Source organism: Aythya ferina (genome assembly GCF_964211825.1).
Source record: "Aythya ferina genome assembly, chromosome: 4".
NCBI classification, from domain to species: Eukaryota; Metazoa; Chordata; class Aves; order Anseriformes; family Anatidae; genus Aythya; species Aythya ferina.
The window spans coordinates 79,630,531-79,637,487 of record NC_140300.1 but is presented as its reverse complement, the minus strand read 5'-3'; the positions used below and the strand labels follow the sequence as shown (position 1 = coordinate 79,637,487).

The 6,957-nt window shown below is 49.6% G+C and overlaps 1 long non-coding RNA gene across 1 annotated transcript; it reads left to right on the top strand.

Moving 5' to 3' along the window:
* The first annotated feature begins 1,058 nt into the window (after positions 1-1,058).
* On the top strand, positions 1,059-4,445 carry LOC311436399. Its single transcript, XR_014692813.1, has 4 exons — positions 1,059-1,302; positions 1,389-1,435; positions 1,526-1,662; positions 4,120-4,445. It is a non-coding gene; the product is annotated as an uncharacterized lncRNA (long non-coding RNA).
* The last annotated feature ends 2,512 nt before the right edge of the window (positions 4,446-6,957 follow it).

Below are 6,957 nucleotides of genomic sequence, written 5' to 3'. Positions count from 1 at the left end.
CACTAACCCTAACACTAAACCTAAACCTATCCCTAACCCTAACCAGAATACGAACCCTAACCCTAACCCGACCCCTAACCCTAACCCTAACCCTAACCCTAACCCTAACCCTAACCCTAACCCTGAACATAACCCAACCCTAACCCTAACCGTAACCCTAACTTTAACCCTAACCTAACCCTAACCCTAACCCTAACCCTAACCCTAACCCTAACCCTAACCCTAATAACCCTAACCCCTAACCCTAACCCTAGTTCTGGGACCCTAACCCAACCCTAACCCTAACCCTAACCCTAACCTAATTGCGGATCTAACCCTAACCCTAACCCTAACCCTAACCCTAACCCTCTAACCCTAACCCTAACGCTTACCCTAATCCTTACCCTACCCTTATCCTTACCATTACTCTATCCTTTACCCTAACTCTTAACCCTAACACTAACCCTTACCCTAACCCTTACCATAAACCTAACCCTTTCCCTAAACCTAAACCTTATCCTCACCCTTAGCCTTACCCTAACACTTACCCTTGCCCTAACCCTTACCCGTACCCTAATGTGAACCCGAACCCTAACCCTAATACTCTTACCCTAACCCTTACCCTAACCCTAACCACAACCCCAACCCCTAACCCCTAACCCCTAACCCCTAACCCTTATCCTAACCCTCTAAACCTACCCCTAACCTATCCCTAACCATAACCCTCTAAGCCTAACCCTAACCCTCTAAGCCTATCAATAACCCCCAACCCCAACCCTCACCCAAAACCCTAACTCTAGCCCCAGCCCTAGCCCCTAACCCTAGTTCCCGAGAACTACATCTCCCGGTATGCTCTGGGCATTCAACATGGCCTCCCGGAAGTCCCGAATCCGAAAACTACATTTCCCGGTATACTCTGGGTACGCAACATGGCCTCCCGGAAGTCTGGAGTACAAGAACTACATCTCCCGGCATGCTCTGGGCACACAACATGGCCTCCCAGTGCCGGAAAACTACACCTACCAGCATTCCCCGCACAGCCAGCATGGCCAATCACAGGCCGAGTGCTCGAGAACTGCATTTACCAGCACTCACTGGAACCCTCACCGCCCTTACAAAAAAAGCCTCAAGCCCTAACATCCAAAAAACCTCGAAACCCCTACAGACCTAACCCAAACTATTTACCACAGATGTAGCAGTTGCTGTGTTGTAGGTCTGTCTCACTGTTCCTCTAAGCATCCCCTCTTTGTCTTTTAGAGGTGTTGTAGCTGTTTGAAGAGGGTAGATTGAAGCATCTGCCTCGGGGGCTGGTAAGCGGCAGAGGTAAGGGAGCAGATGAGAGTAACTTACCTAGTTGTGCTGTGTCTTTGGATGCTGCATCGGCCTATGCGTTTCTTTTTCTTTCACAGGTGTCTCGCACAGGCTCAAAGGAGCAAACTGCACTCTGAAGAGCTGTGTAAGAAGAGGGGCTGGTCATGAGCTGGGTTGGAGCAGAACGACCAAGTAGCACAAGGTGACTATGAAAGGTGTCCGTCTTGCTTTGCAGGTGCCGTGGCAGGCTCTCCACAGAAGTGGATAAGGATATGAGATAAGGCCAGAGAGCGACAAGGAGCGGCACGTGCAGGGATGGTTTTGAAGCGCTGCGGTGGCTTACTCTTCTGTTCATCAGGTGCCACAGGCAAGGTGGGTTGTAACATCAGTCGTTATATTTGCATGAAAGCAGTTCACTTGAACGCCACAGTGCATCTGAGTAGGGTGTTCTAGCAGAACAAGCTTGTCTGGCACAGCGGTGCCTGATGGCAGTGTGTTTCCTCAGGTGAAGAGGTGCCTGAAGCCCCATCCTATCTAGCCTGCACACAATTATCTGAGAATGAAAGCTGCTTTCCAGTAATTCAGAAAGCCAAGTTACGTCTCAGCCTTGAGCATCTCGGGCTTTTGGGCCTGTCTGTAACATTTGGCACCAGCACTAATACTTTTTTTGGCATATGTTTAGCGTTTGGGGCCTGTGTCTGGGATTTGGGCCCTGTCTCGAACCACTGGGGCTTTGTCCTGGGTTTTGGAGCCTGCCTCTAGAGTTCAGGGCCTGTGATTAGGCTTTTGGGGTCTGTGTCTGGGGGCCGGTATCTGGGGGCAAGGGGGGAGCTGCTTGTAGACCCTAGGGGCCAGCATTGAGGGGGTTGGGAGCTGACTCTACACCTTTGGGGCCTGCTTCTGGGGGCGGGAGGGGGTTGAGACCTGCATCTGGGGGAGGGGTGGGAGCTCTTTGTATTCCTTTGGAGCCTGTGTCGGGGGGGTGGGGGAGGGACGGGAGGGTTGGTTGGGAGGTGCTTGTACACTGTTGGAGCCTGGGTTGAGGGAGGAGGTTTGGAGCTGCTTCTACACCTTTGGGCCTGGCATCGGGGGTAGGGTGTTGGGTGCTGGTTGTAGGGGCCTGTGTTTGGGGGGGGGGCTTGGGACCTGCGTCTGGGGGAGGGGTGGGAGCTGCTTGTACACCTTTGGGGCCTGCATGTGTGGGGGGTCAAGGCCTGTGTCTAGCGGTCTGGGAACTGCTTGTACAATGTAGGAATCTGTTTCTGCAGGGTGGCTGGGAGCTGTTTGTACAACTTTGGGGCCAGCATCTGGGGGTGGCTGGGAGCTGCCTGTACACTGTAGGGGCCTGTGTTTAGGGGGGCTTGGAGGCCTCCCTCGGGGGGGGGGAAGGTTGGGAGCTGCTTGTATAGGGCCTGCCTGGCAGGGGTTGGGAGCTGCTTGTAGAATTTGGGTCGCTGTGTCTGGGGGGGGGGGTTGGGGCCTGTGTCTCAGGGGTGTTGGGAACTGGTTGTACACCTTTGGGTCCTGTCTCAGGGGGGGAGCTACTTGTACACTTTTGGGGTCTGTATTTGAGGGGGGTTGGGAGCTGCTTGTGCACTTTTGGACCTATGTTTAGAGGGGTTGGGAGGCTGCTCATGCATTCTAGGTTCCTCCCTTTTGAGAAGGGTTGGGGTCTGCATCTGTGGGTGGTTGGGAGCTGCTTGTACACTATAGGGGCCATGGTCTTGGAGGGGGGTCTGGGCTGTTTATACACCTTTGTGGCCTGTGTTTGGGGGGGGGGGGGGTGGGCCTGTGCCTGGGGGAGTTGGGAGGTGCTTGTTCACTCTAGGAGCCTCCATTTGGGGGTCTTTGGGGCCTCCCTTTGAGGGGGAGGGAGTTGGGAGTTGGTTGTACACCTCCGCATCCCATGTCTTGGGGGGGGTTGGGGGAGTGGGACCGGTCTCTGAAGGGGCGGGTTGTGAGCTGCTTGTACACCTGTGTCGGGGGGAGGGTAGGGGGGGTGGCGGGGGTCGGGCCCGGGTCTTGGGCCAGTGTCTGGGTGGAGTCCAGTTCTTGGGAGGGGGTGGTGGGGTAGGAGCTGCTTGTGGGCAGTTGGGGTCTGCATCTGGGTGTGGTTGGTGCCTGCTTCTGTTGGCAGTTTGGGGCCTGCTTGTAGACTTGTGCAGCCTGGGTTTGGGGGCTTTTCTGTAACGTTTGGGGTCTGCATTTTTGCTTTGGGATGCATCTTGAGCTTTTGAGGCCTAGCAGTAGCATTTGGGGCCTGCATCTGGGGCTTTTCTGTAGCATTTTGGTTGCGTATTTGTGATTTGGGGCCTGTATCCAGGGTTTTGCCTTTTTTGTAGTTTCCATCTTTGTGTGTGTGTGTTTCGTTGTTGGTTGTCTGGGGTTAGGGGCAGGTTGGGGTTTGGATTAAGGTCAGTGTCATTAGCGTTAGGGGGTTGATAATAAGGGTTAGGGTTGTGGTTAGAGTTGTTAGGTTTAAGGGGAATAAGGACTTCAGGGTAAGGGGATCAAGGTTGTGGGAATAAAAATGTTGTTTTTGCGCAGTTACATCCTGTAGAGGGAAGGAAGGTGGTATTGAGGTACGCTTGCAGTGATAAGACAGCTTAACAGTGTGAAATGAGTTCATCTGATTCGTGTCAATATGGAACAATGCTAGGGCCGCATGATATGATGAAAAGTCTGAGAAAACCAGAGTGGTTAATGTATATAGTTCTTGTATCTTGCAAAGGAATGGTCCAGCAATTCGGGTCAATAGGGGATAAGAGAACAAAGGGGTTTCAGAATAACTGCTAACTATTACAACTGTTGCATGGGACACTATGCAAGTGTCTGCCATCCAGCCAAGATGGACAAAGGAGAAGGACAAGAGAAAAGCCTGGGAGGAAGACTACGAGCCTTCAGTACGAGCGGCCCCCAGAGGGACCACCGGAGACTGATAACGCCTGCACCAGTGGGAGGGTTTGGATTCTGGGAACTAATTAGAATAACCCTGCCTTTTGTAGAAGTAGTAATGAATATGTATTAGCCTAGCAGCATAAAAACCAGCCGCCTGATGTAACTTGTGTGCGTCTTGGTGGAGCAGAGACTCCTGGCGCACCCAGCGCTGCTTGCTTACCTCTATTCAATTAATAAATTGTAAATTTCAATTGCAATCCTATTTGGGACCCAGTCATTTATTACAAGCGGGCGCTCGTCCGGGAGGGCTTTGGTTCCTGATTTCTGGTTTGATCTAGGAGAGGCACCCCCACCATTTGGTGGCTGCTGTTTGAGTCAGGTCGGAACTAATGGCATCTTGAACCTGAATAAAGGTAAGCAAAGTTTCTGATTCTTTTTTTCAGCTCCCTTGCCAGCTGCAGCACTATATTTTGCCCGTAACTGTGTGTGTGAAGATCCGAACGAAGATGACGGAGTCGTAAGCATTTAAAGCGTATACCGTTCGGTTGGGTGGGGTTCGGTTGCCTGTGTGTGTAAGAGTGTGACTGAGATGGAACTTAGTTCCGAAGCGATTGTGGAAGTCTTCTAACCGCGGTTCCAATCTCCCGCGAGGGACTTGGCCGGTGAAGGACCGAAGGGATTCCTATAGGATTTGTGGGTGTGTGATAGGTCCTCGACCCCCTGCAAGACACTCTTACTAAGGTAACCAAGGGCTGTGGGAATTGCCAGAGTAAAATTCCTAGATGGGTCAGACAAAATCGAAGACCAGAGACCGGAAGAAAGGGAGCAAATTACCAGTCATACCACCAGAAAGTCCATTAGGAATAACGATTCGAAATTGGAATGATAGGGACCCCAGAAAAGGAAAAAGTAAATTAAAAATGGTCCAGTATTGTGTGACAGAATGGCCAAAGGAGCCTTTAAGACTACATGTCTTTTGGCCTGTTTTTGGATCCTTCAAAGACTGGATTTGCCAGGCCTTAAATATCCATGTTAATTCAAAGGAACCTTTTAGCCAGGAAGAAAGTGATTATGCAGGATTATGGATCAGGAGGACTTCACGTCCTTTTCTAGCCTCAATATTTACACTAAAAGCAGGTAAGAAATTTGAAGAACAAGAAGAACATGAAAAAGAAAAAGAAGATAAATGTGAGCCGTTGGATAAGCTACCACCTCCATATCCTAACAATCCACTCCCGGCGGCTCCCCCTCCGGTGGCTGTGGTATCGCCACCAGTACCACCGTTGCCCCAGCTTCCACCACCAACAGCACCAGAATTAGACCGACCTCCGGCCGCATGCAGGAGAAGTAGGACGGACGTATCTGAGAGGGCTTCTCTATATCCCTTAAGGGAGGTAACTGGTGTATAACTGGTGCGCGTCTTGGTGGAGCAGAGACTCCCAGCGTACCCAGCACTGTTTGCTTACCTCTATTCATTCAGTGAATTGTAAACTTTGATTGTAATCCTATTTGGGACTTTTATTTATTATAACAGACAACCTTGTAAAACGCAGACAACCAGAATCCTTACAGCAATTAGGTAGAAATCACGGCGTAAGAAACATTACCACCTCAAAGAGTAAAAACCTCAAAAGAAATGTGACTTGTAACAGGCCAGCAGCTGTGTATTTTCTGTGAAGCACCAGCTAGATTATGAACCTTGAATAGCACAGTTAAAGGGGAAACAGGGGAGGGTCCCGGTCCTCGGCAGAAAAAAAAAGTGTATAAACTGTGTATGGAATTAGTAGGCACCCTCCTGCTTGTGGGACACCCGCCATTGTAATCTCGAATAATAATGCTACTGTACTGAGATCCTCGACTCAGCCTATGCTATTTGCTACAGATTGATTCAGGGTTTTAAGGTTTCAGGGATTGGGCACTAGGGTTGGGTTTCAGGGTAAGGGGTTTCAGGGTTTATGTTTAGGATTTTAAGGTTTTTAGGGTTGGAGTTTTAACGGTTAGGGTTTTAAGGATTTGGGGGTTAGGGTTTTAAGGGTTTCAGGGTTAGCGTGTTAGGGTATTAGAGTTTTTTGGGTTGTAGTGTTGATATGTTTTTTAGGGTTAGAGTCTTAAGGTTTTATTTTTGGTCAGTTATTTACGGTTAGGGTTTTAAGATCTTTTTTTTTTTTTTTTTTTTTCAGGTTAGGTTCTCCAGGTCCAGGGTTTTGAGTATCCTAATTTTGGGGGTTTGGATTTTGAGCATCTTAATTTTGGGGGTTAGGCTTTTGTGTGCCCTAATTTTTTGGGATCGGCTTTCAAGCATCCTAAGTAGTTGGGTTAGGGTTTTGAGCATCTTAATGTTTCCAGGATAGGGTTTGGAGCATCCTAAGTTTTCGGGAAAGGGTTTTGAGCATCTTTATGTTTCCAGGATAGGGTTTTGAGCGTCCTAAGTTTTCGGGAAAGGGTTTGGAGAGTCCTAAGTTTTTGGAATAGGGTTTGGAGAGTCCTAAGTTTTCTGGATAGAGTTTGGAGCATCCTAATGTTTTCGGGATAGGGTTTTGAGCGTCCAAAGTGTTATAAGTTGCCCCCTTAATTAATTTTCAGAGAGCATTGTATTAATCATAGAAAGGAATTTATTGAGTGAGCAAACATCAAGCAAAACAGCACTGGGCGGCCGGGGAGTCTCAGCTCCGCCAACGGCACGCACCTCACCCCCGCCAAGGTCCCTTTTTATTTATATTTTGCTAATTCCGGGATTACGCAGCACATCCTGGTATATTCTGCAACTGC